The 21,830-nt window shown below is 40.6% G+C and overlaps 1 protein-coding gene across 2 annotated transcripts in view; it reads left to right on the top strand.

Annotated features, from left to right (window-relative positions):
- The window catches only part of tnrc6c (trinucleotide repeat containing adaptor 6C), a 623,926-nt gene that overhangs the window by 418,870 nt on the left and 183,226 nt on the right, over window positions 1-21,830 (top strand). Inside the window, exon 1 of one of the 2 annotated variants that reach the window (XM_062970652.1) lies at window positions 8,742-8,764. The exons of the other annotated variant lie outside the window; for it this stretch is intronic. The gene's annotated coding sequence lies outside the window, so the exon portion shown is untranslated. Of the gene's footprint in view, window positions 1-8,741; window positions 8,765-21,830 lie in introns of those variants that run through there. 2 annotated transcript variants of the gene reach the window in all.

The following is a 21,830-nucleotide window of genomic DNA, read 5'->3' as shown; positions in this document are numbered from 1 at the left end:
GAAGGCTTGCTAGAGAGTGAAATAATGTTTGTGGTCTTAGCTCAATCCCCAATGGACAATAACTCAGTTAAAATACACTGAAATCCGTCATGATTCCCTCCCCCCCCCCCAACCAATGCAGGGAGGACAGCTTCTTTTAAATTAGCTTTCATGCTTGAAAGATTTTCTGTGTGTGTATGGAGCCTGATTCTGCTTGCTCTCAAGGCAGTAACAAAGCCAACATTGATTTCTTTGGGTGCAGGATTGGGGTCAACAAACAGATTTCCCAAAGGGCAATTCCCTCAAGGCTAAATATGGCTCATGGAGTTCTGGAAAGCAGGCCCTCTTGCCCTTCACAGAGTGGGGTAGAATGAGGATGTGGAGGATCATTGACGGGGGAGGGATAAAGGAGAGAAGAAGGAGGCTATTTCTGATGAGCAGTCCCTCTTCATTGGGAGAAGATACAAATGTAGGCAGAAATGCTGCTGCTGCTTGCATTTTGAGATGAACAACAATCATGTAATTTCACAGTACTGTAATTAAGGGTACATTTCTCCCCACTATCTAGTGTGACCAGTTGCTAGAGGAATGCAATGCCAGCAAAATCAGTGGGCATGGCTGAGCTAAATCTACTCATTTAACAATCATATTCATATTGGGGAGGGGTCATTTTATTGATTTTCTAATTATTTTTAAAAAGTGACATGTGTCATATTGGACAGTATTAATCACCTGAAATTGGCATTTAGGTGTGCTTTGCAGGGGGTCATCCAATGAGAAACACCCAGGTATTCTGCTAAGCAAAGAGGATGCCAGTTTAGGAAGGAAGTTCAAGAGCAGTGGTTCTCAACCTGTGGGTCCCCAGGTGTTTTGGCCTCCAACTCCCATAAATCCCAGCCTGTTTACCAGCTGTTAGGATTTCTGGGAGTTGAAGGACAAAACATCTGGGTACACAGAGGATGAGAACCACTGTTCTTGAGCCTGGGAAATGCTACTGAGAAAGTCCTTTCCATATTCCCATTAAGGTGGTAGGACAGAGAAAATCGCCTTCCCAGAAGAACCCCAAACACATGCAGGGTCATGGGTGAAGAGACCATTTGTCTGGTATTTGGAATTAGCAAAACCTACTGGTATAGTTCAAGAACTAACTACTTTTTTATTGTTGTGCATGACATAAAATGATAGCAGGCCATCTGACAAATTGGGCGACAATTAACTAGCATAACTCACAAATAACTATATTTGCATTTAACAGGCTTTTAAAATTGATCTTTTCACTCTTAAGGCTCAGAATTGATAATAATCAGAGTAATCCAGAGGTACAGCACTTCCAGAAAGTCTTCTAATAAAGTGGAAAGAATATGGGCATTGGATTATTTTGATATGCCCATGCTAATGAGATAATTAAAATCTAGAGTATAGCTAGCCAGGTTGAAACTATATTCTATCTCTCTTACCTGTGTATTTTCCCAACCTCTTTGTAATTATGTGGTTGTGTTGGTGGTGGCTTCAATTTCAGCAAAGTGGTGGATTCACTTGGGATCTTAGCCTCTAGACCAGTGGTTCTCAATCTGGAATCCCCACTTTTTTTTTGGCCTTCAACTCCCAGAAATCCTAACAGCTGGTAAACAGGTTGGGATTTCTGGGAGTTGTGGGCCAAAAAACATCTAGGGATCCCAGGCTGAGAACCACTGCTCTAGACTCTAAAGGCCCTATCATTTATAGACTGGTGCTGAACTTTATTGAGTGGGAAAAAGATCAAGACATTGGATAGCATCTTAAAATCAAATTATGATTGACTGCCTTGTTGTCTTAGATGGCATTAACTACTGCTGTGGATGTTGTATGGCTAGGGGAAAGTAATAGATGCCCCTGACCACATATGCACTAGCTGAACTCTGAAGAGAAGCAGTGAAAAAAGTGTGTGGGAGGGTAATTTTTCTCTATGGATTTTATGTGACATGGAGTATCTTTGAGGAAACAGAGATAAACACTTATAGCCCTGCAGTTCAATTCAGAAGGGGATTCACAGGCTGTGTTTGATTGGGGATTAGCCATCTACACCTGGAGGGAGGTCTGTACTCATGAAGGTTGTTCCTAATTGAATTGATTCCACGCTGCAGCCTCACCCATAATCAGGACTTCCCAGCCTTCATGCAGTTGGGGCTGGAGAGGAACTAGAGGTGTCAAACTTCTGGCCCTGCAGATGTTTGAGCCTTCACCTTCCAGAAGCTCTAGCCAGTATGTCCAATGGCATGGAATTTTGGGAGTTGATGTCTAAAACACCTGGAGGGTCACAAGTTTGACACCACGGGCTAGATAATCTCTGAGCCAATTGCACATGCCAAAACCAATAACCAGCCCAATAAATAGGAAGCTCATTGAAGTAGTTTGAGAAAAGCACCATTTCCCATGATACCTAAGAAACACACAACATATCCCCATTGCCTCCTATTGCTTCAGTTTGGCAGGGATAGTTTCAGTTCATCCTCTAATGTCCCTCTTTTCCATCAGTTTTTAAAATGTCCCAGTTTTTGTCTTTCCCTCCTCTTATTCTTTCTCTTCATCTTCTGCTTACTTTCATTTCTGCAAACTGACTTCAATGTACAAAAGTAGGTTGCTCTCAATTTGCCTAGCAAGGCAGGAGCAAAAGCTCTTACTCTTCCCAGGAGATGCAGACAAAATCAAACTGCTGCAGCCTCCCCTAACTTGTGTATTCTTCCTTATTACGAACTTCTGCCACTTAGAGCCCATTCTGTGTTGCCTGGCCACATGCGGTCCAGCTTTCATCTGTGAGATGTTGGATGGTATGTATTTCTTTTGTCTCACTCTTTCCTCTGATGCAGCTAGTTTTGCAGAGATTCAAAACAATAGAAAAGCCTGCACAACCTCTTTGCTAGAGGCAAAAATAGGACAAGAGAGGAGGCCACATAAAGCAATTCTTTTTCAAAACCTCGCCACCAATCTAGAAGAAAGCAGTGGGTGGGGATGGACACACACCTGGTTTTGCTCCTCAGTCTCTGTAGGCCTTTGAAATTGAGCTTTCAAATATTGGAGGGGGAGGTCTATTAATTATAGACAACCCAGGTGGGCTAGAAAATTTAATAGCAACACCAGTGGTGCCATTTCGCTCCCTTTCCTTTGTGAAATTGACCTCCACATTTCTTTTGTCGCCAAGACAGGGTGATTTCTCTATGTTTTCCATTGCTTTGTCCTTCTATAAAATCATAGAAGCCATTCCTACAAGAAATTTCCAATGCATGAAATGCTCCCTGTGAAACACTTTGGGTTTTGTTTGAATAACACATGGGATGAGGCGGGAGGGAGGGCAGATTTGGAAGAGCAATTTGTTTGCTTTGGTGATAGCAAGCTATGTTTTGAGGAGACAGATGGAAGGCACTTTTTATTTGCCTCAGACACTTCATGATCCAAGCTGTCCATATTGTGCAAAAGAGGCCAGATGCCTTGTTAATTCATAGACATGTTTGCAGCATAGGGATCCTTAGTAGGTGAATATGAATGCTAAATAATTATTAATGCTTGCTTGACAACCGTCTGCTTTCTGACTGAAACTGGAGCAAAGCTTGACCTTTTCTAGAGAAGCAAGATATGCTGGCATACGATAAGCTTTGGAGTCTTTCCTCAGATTAGAAAGGCAAGCTGTACAATCAGGTTTTGGGCTGTAGGCCTGAGAGGTTTTTAAAGGAAGATTATGTTTGCAGGGGAGTAGCCCTCTATTCCTAATAAAATTCCCCAGTGGGTTTTTGGATGATAGCCAGGCCCTTGTTGCCTGGACACCATGGCTAGCCCTTTAAAGACTGTGAATTATTGAATGAGGTGGCTGCCCAGTTCCTCCTTGATCCTCTCACCTACTTTTCTCCCTCTTTAGCAATGGAACGCAATGAGAGACCCAGTGAGCACAGCAAGAGAAGTTCCTGATAGGACAGGGGTCAGTGGAAGTGGATTCAGGCATGGAGGCAATATTAGGGTTGCCAGGAACCCATTCACACTATAGAAGTATAGTATTATGCCCTTTAAACTAACAGAATTCCATCCTGTGAAATTCTGAGGGATTTTATTTGGTGAGACACTATAATTCTCTGGCTGAGGGTTCTCAAGGCACCTCTACAAGCTACAAATCCCAGGTTTTGTGAGATGATAAAGTGGATAGATAAAGAGGATGGAAATTGTGTATTTGAAGATAACCTTAGACAGTTCTGTCCCAAGCCTTGAGGTGTCAGGGTCCAAACCTGAGACATGGGGACTTGTGATATCAGTCACTGGGTGGTACTCCAAAGTTGATGTTACAAGAAGGAAGCCTGAGTGAACGCAAGAGATGGTTCTTGTATCTTTAATGGTTATGTGGTAGGGGGGAGTTTCAGGAGATGTTACTTCTCATGTTGCAAAGTAACGAGCAGTGTTAGTGAAATTTCCTCATCTGCACAATCACTAAAGGCAACGGAGCCTTCTCCCATTTTCACTTTGGCAACTCTCTATTAACATGAGGCATTAAGCATGAACCACAGTTGCTTAGAGGACTGCTATCTCAACCCCAAATGGAGTTCCCTTAGCTCGTTGTTGGAGTCAGGAAAAAAATAACAACAATAAAAGTTTTCAGAATGCCACCCATTTACCCAAATCTGTTAGCAACAACATATAGTGTTCACAGTGGTCTTCATAAAATGCTTCATCTTTACTACACAAAAACAAAAATCAGCCTATTTATCAAAGCTTACAAATGCTGATTTATTATTGGTAAACATTTGATTTTTTATACCTATTTTATATACCTATATATCTATTTATATATTTTATATACCTTTAGATATATAATTTGGAGGAAAATTCTGAGAGTACCTTGGCCACTGAAGTACTTTGGCTACATAATGAAAAGACAGGAAAGCTTGGGGAAGAGAATGATGCTGGGGAAATGGAAGGAAAAAGGAAGAGGGGCCGACCATGGGCAAGATGGATGGATTGTATTCTTGAAGTGATTGGTTTGACCTTGAAGGAACTGGGGATGGTGGCTGACAGGGAGCTCTGCCATGGGCTGGTCCAGGAAGTCATGAAGAGTTGGAAACAACTGAACAAATAAACAACAACAACATCTAGTGTCACATAAAAATTCCTCAGACAGAAATGGTCATGACCGTAAAAAGCTTAAGATGCCTTGGCTTTGAGTATGCTTTTGAAATGTGTGTATATATGTATGTATGTATGTATGTATGTGTATGTGTGTGTGTGTATGTATATATATATATATACACACATACACATACATACAGTAGAGTCTCACTTACTCAACATAAATGGGCCAGCAGAACGTTGGATAAGCGAAAATGTTGGATAATAAGGAGGGATTAAAGAAAAGCCTATTAAACATCAAATTACATTATGATTTTACAAATTAAATACCAAAACATCATGTTTTGCAACAAATCAATAGAAAAAGCAGTTGAATGCACTGTAACATTATGTAGTAATTACTGTATTTAAGAATTTAGCACCAAAACATCCCAATGTATTGAAAACATTGACTATAAAAACATTGGCTACTAACAAATTGACTACAAATAGATAGAATTGCATAAAATGATCTTGCAGTAACAACATTGTCGGAAGTTAAATCCATTAAAAGTTCAGTCCTTGCTGCCTAGAGAAACACCTGTAGATCCGGGCAGGAGGCAGAATGCGTTGGATAATCCAGAATGTTGGATAAGCGAGATTCTACTGTATATATAAAACAAGACAGTTCTGTCGCTGTGAGATCCTTTCCCTTCGCCTGCAGGCTGGGTAAGAGGGAACTCCAAGCATCCTGGAAGGTTCCGCTAGTGTGCCAGTTTTACCCCTTCCCCTGGGGAATCTGACTTGCCCACAGGGACCAACCCATCGATAACCTCTCATTTAAACTGCTGGAAGTGTTTTTCAGGGGCTGTCCTTGAACAGTGTGGAGAAACTGCAACTAGTCTCAAATGAAGTGGTCAAACCTGTCTAATAGGTTTCTGGAGAGCGTATGTTACCAATGCTAAACCAATTACAGTGGTTTCCAGTGTATTGTTGAGCTCAGGTTCTGATCTGACCTAAATGGCACAAGGCCAAGCCACTCCTCCAGTATGAGTTTTCCAAAATGCAAAAAGGTATGTCATATCCTACCACCCAGAAGGCTGGATTCATGAGTAAGTGAGCCAGAGCCTTCTCTGTAGGTTTGGGAACACCCTCCCAAGGGAAATCAGGTTGGCTCTGTCCTTGCTGAGCTCCTGGAAGGAAGTCAAAACTGTATTGTTGTCTGGAGCCTTTGATCTCTCTAAAACTGGTTTTGAAAATTGGTTTGAATCTGTTTAAAAATATTATTATTGCATCTATTATGTTGTACATAGCTTTGAGAGCCCCAGGTGATAGATAAAATGAGTAAAAAGTCATAATTATTTATTAGTGTTTATTAATATGCTAATTAATGTACTAATTATTTATTTGGGGGGACTAATTTATGTCCCACCAAAAGGTGAGAGCTAGTTTTTGCAGGAGCTATTTGGATGAGAGACAAGAATCCTGAAGACTGTGAATATCTGTTTGTCTGTTAATTTACAACTAATGATAAAGGGACACAGTGGAACACACGTAAATTGCTAATCCCAAACCAGAATGTGACACAGAAACACAAGGCTGTAGGGCTGGTGGGCATCTCTCCACTCACAAAATGTGCTGCTGGGGAATGGGGTGTTTGTCTGTTAGTCTGTTGTACAGGCCTAGTTCGAACCTTATATTTCTGGCCATTGCATAGGAGAAAACAATAAGACCCTTCTGGGAAGTTTTGTTTCTCTACGGGGAGAAATTGTTCCAAGACACACGGAGATTGGAAAAACTAAGGACCAGGAAAGCACATCTACTGTGCTCCCTGACCTTCCTTCTACGCTGCAGAGACACAGATACCATCCCACAATTTCTTGCAGCCAAAAGGACCTTCAAAACACCACAGGCTCATCGCATTTACAACCGCCTGGAACGCAACCTCTTGAGAGAGAGAATCCACACCATCCGTAAAGAACTCGCAAACACAGACAAAGAACTGCTGCACCTCCACATCAACATCAGCCAAAAGATGAATACCCAGGACTGGGATAAAATAGACAGCCTTACCTACAAGAAAATGGAGAAAGACATGGTTCTCCACACCAAGAGACAAAAACAAAAATTTGACAAATGCCGTAAGCAACAGCCAAAGCCAGAACTGGATAAATCACGGACCATCATCAACCTGACAGACAGACAACTCACTGAAGACCAAGTATCCATTCTAGAAAAAGGAGGAAATTTTGCAGTCACGACCACCAGGATCCCAGTAGAAAACATCATTGCCAATGTTGAATCAGCAATTTACCAGCTCCCTGAGGAAGAAGCAGAGGAGGTAAGAATGGAAACAGCAAGGATCCTGAGAAATGCAAAACTCCCCCCCAGCAACATAACGAGAAAAGAAAGACAGGCCATCAAAGATCTCAACTCAGATCCTGAAATCATCATTCTTCCAGCTGACAAGGGGAATGCCACAGTAATCATGGAAACAAAACAATACAAAGAAAAAATCAGACAACTTCTAGATCCCACAATTTACAAGAAACTGAAACAAGACCCCACTAACAAAATCACCAGAAAAACGAACACTCTAATCAAGAACTCCTCCATTAACTTTGACATACGCCAACAGCTGTGCAAATCAGAAGCCCTCCCACCCAGGCTTTACGGACTCCCCAAAATCCACAAGGACTCCATCCCACTCAGACCCATTGTAAGTGCCATTGGATCGCCGACTTACAACCTGGCAAAATTTCTGGCTACACAGCTACAAACCCACATTGGGCTCACTGCACATTATATCAAGGACTCTACACACTTTATAGAAAAGATCAGCAACCTCAATCTAAGCACCAAGGACATCCTGATCAGCTTTGATGTGGTGTCCCTTTTTACCAATAAGACCCTTGTTAATTTTTTAATGTCTTATTTCGCTTTAATATGTTTTAGTTTATTTTATTGTTCAATACTTTATAATTTGTTTTATGCTGCCCTGAGATATGTGACATACTGTGGTTAATAATAATAATAATAATAATAATAATAATAATAATAATAATAATAATAATAATACATTTAACCTAATAAACAATTGATATTGTACTAGCTGCAAAAGTGTCAACTTTTTAAATATAAGATGTCCAGACAGCTTTGATACATGGTTGGGAGTGTGCACCATCTTGTTCATTGCCTCAGGCAGCAATATATTTTGGATTAGCCATGGAGATATATGCAGCTGTACGCTGTGCATGCATACTATTTAGTAGGAAGAGAAAAGTATACTTTGAAGTTAAGAGTGAATGGAAGTGTTTTGTTTTTTTAATAGACTGGTCAGCCTCAAGCATTTTTCTCACATGGCCAGTTCGATACACCAAACATGCAGGTTTTTCAAATCTGAGAATGCTGCCAAACAAAAGATGCCAAGTCTTTTTGAAGATATATTTCCAAATATAAAAATGTAACTTTCTAGACATTTGTATTATTCTGTGCCTTTAAAGTGGGGGGGGGGGTAGTATTTTGAGTTCTGCTGGCTATAAGGCAGAGATGGGGGAAATGTGGAATTTATTCCCGTTGCTATGCTCAAAGAAACAAAGCACTGCCGAAGAGCTTGGCCTCTTGTCAGCTTGGCACCAACACATGGCAAAATAATTGCAACTGGCTGAGCAAACTCAGCTGATGCAATTTGTCTGTGTTCTTGAGGCTGAAGGAAGCTGAGGTATGTACACCTTCTCCCCCTCCCTGCCTTGCTCCATTTTTTTTTGTTCTTTTTTTCTGGCACTGGAGCTAGAGAAGCAGATCACTTGCTCTGCAGACTGAAAAACTCATACCTTCTCTCTGAGCATTGCCTCTCGGCAGGAAATCAAACTGCTATAGGAGCAAGAGGAAGATTCTCCACTGGGAATGCTTAGTGAGATGGAAAACACGGGGTTGGTCTAGTGCCCTGTTTAAAGACACAGTATGATTGCTTCTTTGGCATTACATTCTGAGACTGTCTCCATAAAAGCATAGGAAACAGCTTCAATGATTTCAGTGACCATCTCAAATGATTGGTCCCAAGCCCAGTTTTTTCTACACAGATTGGCAGTGACTTCAGTCTGTGTAGTGAAGGTTTCCTTTATCACCTTTTAACTGAGGCCTTTTTAGCTGGAAATGCCGGAAACAGGGCTTCTGGGATTGTCTACAACATTATTCAGATCAAAGAGGCATGTGGTGGATGCCAAAATTCATCACTTTTTCCAGATGCATAGATTGGGGCCCTCATGACTGGAAAGGCAAAATAAGTGGTCTTTCTTCTCAAAGCCACCAAAACACTGTCACTGCCTTCCCTGCCAAGCACCTCCTCAGCAGAGCCCTGCTTGCCAAGCTTCTTGCTCTAAGGTCAGAATGAGAGGCCCAGCCATGAGAAGGCGATAGCTTCAAGTAGACAGAGAAAAAAATAGCCTCAAACTGAATTTGGAGCAAAATGTGTGGCCATAAATACAGTCTCGGTTCAGGATATTGTTTGGCACCAAGGGAGCAGCCCTGAGCAGAATACTCTTATTTGGCAGCTGGGGTATTTTAGTGGTGTAGACCATCTCTATCTCCCCCTGCATACAAAAACATGCTCTGTATGGAAGGTCTGTCATTTCTCATAGGAGGGCTTTCATTGGGAGGTTCTTTAAAGCTGTCATTCTGCCACTCTTACTTGTGCCATAATGTCCTTCCACTGCAGTCTCCATATTATAAAGGAGAGGAAGGTCTTGTGAGAATGCCCAAATCATATAACTGCACTTTTGTAGCAAATAGGAAGTGATGATAAAGAAAATTAGAAAAAAAACATAGTGCACTTACATTGGGTAAGGCAAATGTGGATTGGACACAAACACAAGATGGTCTATGTACAAAGAAAATATAATGTCCAAATAGCATATAGTATTATTAAAGTTCCCCGTACAAAGCTCAATTCGGTAGTACCAGACAAAATGAAAAGGAGCAAAAGCTCTATCATAAACGTTATCTAAGTCTGATATTGGTTCCAAAGTACATAGGCTTCAGGGATACATAATCAATGAAAATATCTTCCAAACAAAGTAAACAGACAGTTGGTCATGTTGCTGTATACAGAATGAAGAAAATAATGATGGAGCATCGCTCTCAAGAAAGTCTTCGCAAGTAAAGTCCAAATAAAGTCCCAAGTAAAGTCTACAGGGTTTCCCGGGTATTTTTGTACCGTTTAGGGGGGAAATCCCCTTCTTCAGGAGTTGGTATAATCAGCAACAATGAACTTATATCTAAAACAAAACATAGAATAACAAGTATTTTACCAGCAATATTAACAAAAGTAAAGGTAATCCATATAACTGTTATATGCTTACAAGAAATGACTCTGCTTATGGTGATTTCAACTGCGAGTGATTCTGAAGGTTCATTCAAAGGTTTATAAAGAGTACTTGGTAACTTAAAGGAAACAGCGAAAATTAAGTGATTCATTAAGTCCCTGAGTGGAAAAGGTTTTAAACTTAAAGATCCAGTACATTTCCCTTTGGGATAATAGTTTTTCAAAGTCCATATAAGGTTTTTGTGTAATGCATTCCAGAGCACAAAATTTAAATGAGATAGATGAATGTTTGTTTTATGTAAAGTGTGACTATAGAAGAGATCTCAAGGGTCTGGTTGTCTTTCCGATATACCAGAGATCATAATCACATGTCAAGAGGTAGATTACATTACTGCTATTGCAAGTAGAAAAATGTTTTAGTGTGGTGCCCACTTTGTTCCTATGATTATATATCTCCTTAGTTTTCCAAGATAGAGGACAACACTTACAGTGACAACAGGGGTAATGGCCTCTCAGGGTGCTCTTCAGTGTACTAATGGGAATGATTAAATCTGTATGGATTAAAAATTCTCTACTATTTTTGGTATGTGTTTCCAAAAATAGGTAATTTATCGCAACCTGAAATATCTTGAAGAAGATGCCAGTGCTTTTTTATAATTTGGCTTATGTGTTCGGAGTAATGCGATAATTCTTGTGTCCAGATAATTTGATTTTTTGTTGGTTTAGAAGATTCTTTCAGTAGGGTGGTTCTATCAGTTTTTTCGGCTTTAATTAATGCTTTTTTAATGACATGTTTAGAATAGCCTCTATTTCTAAACTCCTGGCTTAAGGTAAGGCTTTCATGAATGAAGTGTTCATTAGAGCTTGAGTTACGTTTTAGTCTGAGTAGTTGTGAGAATGGAAGATTGGTCTTTAAACCAAAATGGTGGCAGCTGTTATAATGAAGAAAATAATTTTTATCTGAGGGTTTTTTGAAGTTCTTGACCAAAATTTTGTTATGATATTTATATACAGTAACATCCAGAAAATTGATATGTGACAGGTTGAGATGACTGGTAAACTTAATGGACGTATGTATAGTGCTAATCCAGCTAGAAAATCGTACTGCAGCCTTAGTTGTTTTAAATACCATGAATATGTCATCAATAAATTGGCCATAATATATTATATTGGCATAGTACATATTTAAATATGGATTTAGCAATATAGTACTTTCTAGATTTGCCATGAATAAATTGGCAACAGAGGGGGCCAACTGACTTCCTATTGCCACACCATTATGTATCCCTGAAGCCTATATACATTGGAACCAATATTAGACTTAGATAACTTTTGTGTTAGAGCTTTTGTTCCTTTTCATTTTGTCTGGTACTACCGAATTGAGCTTTGCACTGGGAAATTTAATACTATATGCTATTTGGACATTATATTTTCTTTGTACATAGACCATCTTGTGTTTGTATAGATACTTTACAAGTATTCTGGGATTTTATATAGTATAAATGTGGATTGGAAACAAAGTTGTGCAGAAAACTGGTTGCAAAAAATCATAAAGTACTACCATCATGCAGTTCCACCAGGGTCATTTCAGTGTTTGTGTTTGCTTAAACAACCTGATTGGAGACAACAGGCTGGTGTCAAAAAGAGTGAGTTGAAGAGTCTGGGAGTTCAAATCCAGCTTCAGGACTGGGCAAGAAGTGCTTTGGAGTAGCTAGGCAGGGACTACAATCCCAACATGAGCCAGACAAACCCAGTTTACAAGTCCCCACTTCACACATTTTAACAGATCTGAGACTGGTGGTGAGCAGGTAATTAATTAGGAGACAGAAGCTCAGTCTACTACAAAACAGCCTTTAAGGTGCCACAGATCTCTTTGCTCTATGAAGGTGGGTTGATTTTAAAAACCAATTCAACAAAATCTGTCATCTGTAAACCACTTATTCCACAGGTATTTTGGTCAATGGGATTATTATCAAGGAAGTGGTTTGCAGTCTGCAACCAGCCATAAAAGCTAAACAAGCCTGTGTGTTTTTTATATCTACCATATATTTTATAAGGCAATTTGGTTATATGATTATATGACACACAGACATTTCAGAACTGCTAATCGTGACCCCCCGAGCATGCATTAAACACACGCAGATGACCATATGTTTTTTCTGGTCACATACTGCAGCCACGTATATGCACAGGTCCTTGGTTTGGTTCGTTCATTCATTCTCATAGCATTGTTCCTTGCTAGGCTTCAGATCTGTAAATGTCTACCCATTTAAATAGAGGATGGAGGGAAAGCCTGGAAAAAGAAAGAAAGAAAGAAAGAAGAAAGAAAACCAAGAGATCTTCCCTGAATGGAAGATGAGATTCCCCCCAACCTAATGTTATGAATATTATCAATGAAATTAGCAAAAGCTGTTTGGGAACGAGAGAATGGAGAGCGAAATGGAAGCCAGGCTCAAAGGAAAGCTGGCAGAAAGAGAGCAGGAGTGAATGAGCTCTTTGTTTAGCCTCCCGATGCAGTGAATAAGCAGCCTGCAGCCCTGTGGTTCCTCGCACGCTTGCCTGCTGAATGAGGGATGGGCATCCATTAATAGGAGGAAAGCAGAGAATGTGATTCACACTCATTCCAAAAGGACTAACCAGCAGAGGAGTAAAGTTAATTTACTATTGGAGTTAATTCCTTGGTTAAGAGAAAGGAAGATGGAAGGAGGGGACAAGTTATAATGTAATGAACGCACAGGTGTGGGAATGAAAGAATGTCCAGGTAGTGCTCCTTCTCCTAATAAGAAGTTTTGCACTGCAGATACCAAGTGTATTATTTCTGGGATGTCTCTGAAAGGCTATTCAGTGACTTTAATGCTCAGCGCAGGATGGAGTAAGGGAGAAGAGGCACTTTCACGCCTGCTGTTCAAGGATCAAATGTTGCCGTACAGAACAATGTGAACTCTGCATCTTTCCATGGCTTTCACTATCATTATTTTTGGCTACAGGTGCCCTGGTGTGCCTAGAGAAAACAAATATCTAAATTATAACAGCAGGGATAAAGACTGATGCATCAAACTATGTAATGATTAAGCCAAATGAGTACTTTTCAGAATGAATATATCCATTTACCTACTGACCTACCTACCTATCTCCATCCATCTATCCAATAATTTAGTAGCATGGAGCCAGCATGATGTTGTATGACTCTGGAGAACAGGGTTCGAATCCTTGCTCACCCATAGAAACCCACTGGGCAACCTTGAGGAATTCACACACTCTCAGTCCAAGAAAACCTTGTAATAGTGTTGCCTTAGGAGTGTCATGAATGAACCACTTGAGGACATACAACCACAAAAGAGTCTAGTGACCTGAGCAGGGGTAAAATGGTGTCATGTAGGGTCTCAGGACTTCAATTTCACACTGCGCAGTTATATGTGGCTTTAGAGTAATCTTCCAAGCTCTCTTCCAAACGCATCAACCCACAGCCAGACTGGTGAGAGCATGTGTGAATATCCTCCCTGCCTACCTTGTGCATCCTAATTGACCTTGTGATGGATTTTTGTCAGCTTCCGTTTTCCTTGTAAGATCAGACAATTCCAGAAAAAAGGACTTGTTCAGGGAAACTCCTTGCTCTCTCCTAACTTTGCACTCAGTGCTGCAGCTAAATAAGGCTTCTTTTCTAATCACATCACCTTTCTGGATTTATCACTTTAATGTTCTCTGGGCCACTGAGCCCTACAGCTGTAAATTAATTTTTTTGAAGTAATGCAGGTTTTAAAACTCCATCTGTTTTAATGAGCTTGGGGGACTCTCCTTGCTTGTATTAGGGGAAGGAAAAAATAGGCATGCAATTATTTTGCCTTCTCCGATTCCTTTGGTCTCAAGGACCCAACCTGCGGGACTCCTTCTTGCCTTCTTAGAAGGGGGTTCCTTGTGGTTGTGTGGCAGCGTGGCTTTGCATTGCAGGCGGCACAGCTTCTGTGGGGGCCTCTACAGCCGGCAAAAGTGGGCCCTCGAAGGGGTTAGCAAACATTAGCGAGTCTCTGGACAATTTCTTTAGTCACCTTTCTATTAATCCGGCTCTGTAAGGTAGAATTATGAGACTGCTAATGAAGCACATCAATTTAGACAGCCTGAAGGAACTGGATTATCTGGACGGCTCTTTGGACTGTCTGGTTCCTGGTGGGAATACGTAACCAGGGGGAAAATGTGTTTGTTGTTCCCTCCCCCCTCAGCCTTTTGTAACTGTTTTGTAATATTTGCTCATAGTATTTTTTTAAAGCCAGCAATTAGCCTAATAAGCCACCTTCTCATTGCATGCATGTAGATTAACCACTTCAGAGAATACAAAACAAACATTATTGCACAACCAGACACATGGAGTGTCAGGGGAAAAACAAATGAATAAAGCAGGTCCTCCAACTAGCAAGCTTTTCATGTTTAGTTATTACTCCCAGATATTTGCGGGGAGAGGAGGGAGAGGAGGATTGCTTAGATGTCTTTATAACCATGTGATATGCTACATTTTAACATAGTTAATGGTTGGCGTGGGAAAAACAATATTCTGAAAGATGATGGGAGGAGAGAAAAATATGGAATATTAAACCTTTAGGTCACCCAGGGCATACAGATTATTAATGATGATGTACAGCTGGTCCATATATTACATTAAAAAGCCCCAAACCTGCCTAGAGCTTGGAAAAATTATATTTTTGGACTTCAGCCCATAATCCCCACCCCACCAAATCCACAGGGAGAAGGCTGTTTGGGGACTTTGACAGCTATAGTATAAAAGGGAATATTCCAGCTCTGGTTTTGCTTCTACCAATTATTCCCTGGTAAGCTCACCTGCAAAAATATACAGGTTACATTAATATGTTGCAGATTTAAGCATTCACTTCAAGGAGCAGTCCCTCACCTCCCCCCCCCCCCAAAAAAAAAATATAATGTTTTGTGTCCAGATTAAGGCTGCACCTACACCGGGCAGGATATTCCAGGATAGATCTGATCCAAAGCAGTTCCAGCATTTGGGGCCAGAATCCAAATGGGCTGGGACCTCATTGGCCCTGCTGAGCTGTGACCTTGTCCTTGTCAATCACACTTACATTGAACTAACTTGTTTTGCTCCTGCTTAACATATAAAGCTATTCTCCAATCATACACATTTCAGAAGTCGGTTTAGGCTTTTGTGCTGTCCAAGATCTATTTATGCTACATGAATAATAGATGTTGAATTCTAAACCTGAATCTTCATTTTCGGTAATCAGAAGCCAAGTACCATAATTGGAATAAACAGTAAGTAATATTTACTTATGTTAACTTGATTTGAATGAAGTGTTTTGGCAGTGCGGCACTGTGGTTTTTGGAGGAATTAGCATTTTCTTAAATCCTGGATAGCTGTGTATGGCTGGAGGGCACAGAATGGCCCCAGAAAACTAAAGGGACTGAAAAAATATCCAGTCACATATGACTAGAAACAAAGAAAATTATGAAACAATACTGTGAGGATTGATTAGGTTCACATCTATGCCAGTCATCCTCCATACCTTTAAGGGACAGAAGCCTGTTACCATATTCATAATTGTGATATCGGATTGTACACACATGGGCAGAATCCTGAACATCGCTTATTATAACAAAATATATGAGAAAACTTCTGAGTCATGAAATCAACCACTCTGATGGTACTGACGGTCACTAAACATAACGAGGATCAATAAGCTAGCTAGATGCCTTTAGAGGGGGATTAGGGAAGAAAACTTAATGGCTATTTATTATGATATCTTTATGGAGTAGGTATATTCAGAGTCAACATGCCATGGAAGCAGGTTTTGCCTGAGGTTGGGCTGCAAGAGGTTGGCTTCTTTATTCTCTGTTTATGGCTTCCTCAAGGCACTTAGCTGGACCCTATGCAAAAAAAAGGAAAAAAAAGATTAAATTGGTGTTTAGTCTTGTTCAGCTGGACTCTAGGGAAATTACTATGATGGAACAAATGAGAACATTTACATATGAATAAGTTTTGGGGCAGAACTTTTAATTCATGACTGGTGAAGGTGGGATTAAAGCTTCAATACTGCCCTGTAAGCCTCACAGTTTGCTGGGTGGCTTCTACCATTATTTATATATATTCTTTATATGGGTGAGTGTATATGTGCATGCACATGTGTGTATGTGTGTACATGCCCGTCTGCTTTCAAGTCAACTGTCAGCTTATTGTAACCCCGTGAACGTTATAAAAAGTACTGTATTCAGAAATGGCCTACTATTGCCTTCCTTTGAAAGATAGCCTACTTTACATTTATTTTAATCAATACATTATTAATTACATTTGCAATCCCCGTGGTTTTTGGGCTGAATGATGGTGACTCACTCTGTTTTCTAACCACCAACCACCTTTTGTGTCTATGTAATGTGCCACACAGCATATAACTTGCACTTTCTTTTGTGTGTATGGGTGGTGAGTTTTTCACGATTACATGGCCTGGCTGATTGTAAAGCAATTTACAAACAGATAGCACTTTTTCAATTATTTACTATTATTTCAAAAATGACGATCATTTAATATACCCAGGGCCTAAAGTAAAAACACACATGAAGCCAGAATCATTTCCTTGATATCAGAATACTTTGCAGTGTGATGCGAGATATAGTAAGACTGAGGGGAGGGGGCCAGCGAGCAAAAGCAAACCTAGATTCAATAAGAAATATTTGTTTCAGAATGAAATTACAGTGATAAAGCCTATTAAAAACATTCCTGGATAATTAATTGGACAAATTTAAATGTATAAAACTCCTGTAGTTCTCATTATGAGAGATGCATTATGATGCACAGCAAAATCCCTAAAGCAGAAACAAATATGTTCATTTGCAAGATCCGTGCCCCAGGAGATATCAGCAGTCAGGCATTTACAGCTAGGCTGGATCTTGTAACCTGCCTGAGTTCAAACCTGTCTGAGTGATTTGGTCAGGCAATGGGAGCCCTCCGTTTGTCTTGGCCGCCTGCTGCCTGCCCAGCGAGCCTCCCCTCCCTGCTATCTGCCTCCTAGCCCCAGGGACCCGTCTGTTCAAACACTCACACCTAGGCACATGTCACAATGAGCCATGCACTGGGCTCACAGCATTTCTGTAAAGCACAGTCAGGAGCCATCACTATCTGGCGTATCTTTAAGAAGCTGGTACCTGAAAAGACAGTTGCACCCAGTTGCCCTACCAGGCTTTTTTTCACAAACATTAGTCTAGTGCACTGCTTCTTAAACTGTAGATCCAGAAGCTAAATGGTGTTCCCTTAACTCAATATTGGGGTCAAGAAAAATTTGGCAACAGTAAAAGGTGTCTCAATGCCACCCATTTACACAAATCTGTTAGCAACAATATGCAGGACTCCGCAGAAAATGCTTCAGCTGGACTCCACAAAAAGGAAAGCCAGCCTGTTTAACAAGCCTCACAAATGCTGATTTATTATCACTAAAAGTTTGATTTTTATACCTGTTTTATGTGTCTATATACCTGGAGTCCCCTGTGGCGCAATGAGTTAAACTGCTGAGCTGCTGAACTTGCTGGCCAAAAGGTCAGCGGTTCAAATCCGGGGAGCAGGGTGAGCTCCCACTACCAACCTAGCAGTTCAAAAATGTGAGTAGATTAATAGGTATTGCTCTGGCGGAAAGGTAATGGTGCTTCATGCAGTCATGCCGGCCACATGACCTTGGAGGCATCTACAGACATTGCAGGCTCTTTGGCTTAGCAATGGAGATGAGCTCCAACCCCCAGAGTTTGACACAACTAGACTTAACGTCAGGGGAAAATCTTTACCTTTATCTACCTGGAGTCACTTAAAATTTCTCAGGTGGAAAGGGTCATGAGTGGATATAGTTTAAGAAGCCCTGGTCAAGTATATAATCATGGATTTTTAGCAGGGCAAATTAATATCCTATCTTTCTACCAACCCAAACCAGTTGACAATGTAAGCTATGTCTTTTTTTTTCAAAACATTGTCCCTTTTTGCCCTTGAACAATGGTTCTTATGATGCTTGATGCAAGGGGCCAGACATTATTTTTGCCCAGAGACTTGTTCACTGGGTAGAATTGTTTCTTTCCTTCCTGAAAACCCCCCAGAAACCTGTAGCCAATGACTCAGGGACTGGGATCAGTCCATGGACCACCCTTGAATAACACTGTTCTAGAACATATAATGGGCATCCCTTATTCGTGCATCTGTAGCATTTTAAAACTAGGCCATTTCCCACACTGGGATTTTAATTCACAAGACTGATCCTCCAAATCACTTCCACATGAGAAGGATTTTTTTTTTTAAAAAAAATGCCTGAGCATTGTACTTCCCAATTATACAGCACTGCCACTGTACGTAATACTTACAGAGCACCACTAGCAAAACAAACATGCCCTAGGACTGAAAAGCAAACTCTAAGACATTTTTGTGGCATATACTATAGGTTTCTATGGAAAAGCTTCTTGTCATTTGATGTACTATGTGTAATGTCAGTCCACCAAGATATATAATTAGGAGATACAGACACTTGGATTCTTTATTTCTTTATAACGTTTTCATGTACTACAGAACACAGTGGGGTTATTACTCTACAGCTGGCTTACAGAGCAGTTTGTGAGTCAGACTGCAACTCAAATGGTAGAGCACATGTTTTGTAGGAAGAAGATCTGAAGCTCAACTTCAGAAATCGTTCAGCAGAGCTCTTCCCGGACTGATTCACCTCAAACACTAGGTCACTTTGTAGCACCAATTTCATGTGTGGTCTCCCCCACCTCCTCTCATCCCACTGCCACCTTTCCCCCTACCTTTAACAGTAGCCAGACTGCCATGAAGACTCTGAATAGATGAGATTTGGTCCTGCTACTGGCCACTTTAGACATAATTTCCATGCTTAATCCAGGGTGTCTAGCTATTGAGGATAAAGGAACAAGATGATGATGATTTTGTCAGTTGGCTTGCTTTAAAGAGGGATCAGTTTTGTGTCTTGGAGTGTACACTGTGCTGCTGTCTTGTTCCATTCAGTCCACAGTGAGTACACTCATCCTCTTGGTGGTGATGACTAAACTACATCTACTTATTCCCCAGACTCCACTCAAAGGTATGCTTAAAGGCATTGGAAATTATGCTGGTAATTAAGTGAGCAGGCCCCTAAGAGAAAGAGAGAGAGAAAGAATAAAATTAAAATGACAAAAGAATGGCATAGCATTAACTACCCACAGTGATTTAAATGATACAGCTGAGAAGATGAAGATAGACACACCCAAAGTACAACCACTGAATCTAGATTTTTTTTATTAGCCCTAATTTTTTTAATGGTCTGGGTGAGAACAAAATGACTCAGTGGAGATTCTTTGTTTATATCATGGCCTGGCAATATTAGCCTGCCTGAGTTTTAAGATCCTCAGGGAAGAGCTTTTTCTTGGACCCAGTATTATCATAGGCATGTCTACTGAGGACATGAGAGAGAGCCTTTTGGGTGGCTGCTCCCTCATGAGACTAAATTGGCTCCCTCTCTGCTCTCTTTGGTTTAGCTAGGTTTACAACTTTGACAACTGGTTATGTTCCATATCTTTACAGCACATGGTGAAATTGCTGCAGTGTTTTTATCAACAGCTTTTCAAAAATATTTTAAACTAGCTTGGGTACCCGGCAATGCCCGGGTTACTTGAAACGGGCCTCGTTTGTTTTTGGATGCTAGGTAGTATCAGTTTGGTCATATGTTAAGCAATTTCTTAGAAAAAACACCCTCAGTCTTTGCTTTTTTAATGAATGCTCCCATTAGAAAATCATAAGGATGTGGGTGAACTACAATTCCAAATTATCTTGGGTCAACTCTCTCAAAACTCCCCCGGCATTCACAGTTGGTCATGTTGGGTCTGTGTGCCAAATTTGGTCCAGATCTGTTATCTGCTGGTTCAGTGTTCCATGGATAAGGGTGAACCACAACTCCCAGATTCCTAGGGCAATCTTCATGAAACACCAATTCAGGAATACAGGTGAACTATAACTCCCAGACATAAAGGTCAGTCACCTCCAAAGTCCAGCAGTATTCTCAGTTGGCCATGTTGAATTTGGCCAAGTTTGGTCCAGATCCATCATCAAATGGGTTCAGTGTTCTCTGAATACAGGCGAACTATAACTCCTGGATGACAAAGTCAATCACCCCAAAACCCCACCAGTATTCAAAGTTGGCTGTGTTGGGTCTGTGTGCCAAGTTAGTTCAGAGTGCTCTTAGACTGCAGGTGAACTATACATCCCAGGACCTACAACTCCTATAAATCATTGTGAATGCTCTCAAACCTCTCCAATATGTTCAACTGCTGATCAATTCCTCTGTTTGCTATGTGCCATAGGAAAAGGTTAAGGGATAGGCAGTGGGTGGGGTCATGCAAATGGAGAGAGAAAGGAACACTGGGATGTGCTTGCTGTAACCTGCAATGTCCTGGGAGGGAGTGACTTGGTGGCTCTGGGAACTATAGCCTGTTTGTGGAAACTGGAGTCTGTCTGTGTGAGCAGACACACATGTCACATACACACATACAGATTTTCACTTTTATTATGTGTATAGATACATTATTGCAAAGTATTTTTAATATACCTTCATTAAATTAGGTTTAAAAAAACTTTTGCTTACTCCTTGCTTTAACAGTTTCTGTTTTAACTTATTTCATAAGCTACCCTGGGTCTCACATTGGCAGAAGGGGAAGATCACAATTGTGATTAATCACAATAAAAAAAGAATAAATCCCCCAGGCCCATTGCAACCATTTCCCACAATCTTGACACCAGTGTAGTCAAGGAACATATGGCTTAGGGATTCTGGAACCTGACATCCACAAAGTAACTTTTCTAAGCTCTGGCAAGCCATCAACCACATTGTGTGACCTGGCAGGCACTTGACAATCCTTCAACCTTCTGAGAGGGCCCTCAACAAACAACATTCTTCAAGCCAGCCTGTTTACATGTGATTTTTGTTTCCACGTGTTGAATAGGGCTATGCCAGATCATCTTAATCCGCAAATCCACACCACCCCAGCAATGAAAGGAATGTACAGTGATTTAGTGAGTGGCTTTCCTTTGAAAATTCTCTTTAGAGTACCCATTGTCTTTACATCTGAGATTGTAACTAATTGGTTACTCTCTTTAAGATGACTGAATTATACCTTTCTCTTAGAACAGTATATTATGATTAGAGGAGCTGATCAAAGGTGTGGGCTGCCTCTATATTCCCCTTCATTATCTTTATATCACTGAGAAATAGACCTCTAATGATCTATACTGCCATAAAATTTCTAGCTTGGTACATGTGGGTCAGTGATTTCTGGAAAATCAAAGTGTCCCTACAAGACAATTCAGAGATGAATTGACAGGATCTAGTAAGAGGCAAGTCATAGATTTTGAAAGATGTGATGCACATTGGAAGCACACTGCCAGTAGTAGTAGTAGTAGTAGTAGTAGTAGTAGTAGTAAATTTTA

Source organism: Anolis carolinensis, chromosome 2 (genome assembly GCF_035594765.1).
Source record: "Anolis carolinensis isolate JA03-04 chromosome 2, rAnoCar3.1.pri, whole genome shotgun sequence".
Taxonomy (NCBI): domain Eukaryota; kingdom Metazoa; phylum Chordata; class Lepidosauria; order Squamata; family Dactyloidae; genus Anolis; species Anolis carolinensis.
The sequence above is the reverse complement of the archived record's forward strand: the minus strand, read 5'-3'. Positions and strand labels throughout refer to the sequence as shown.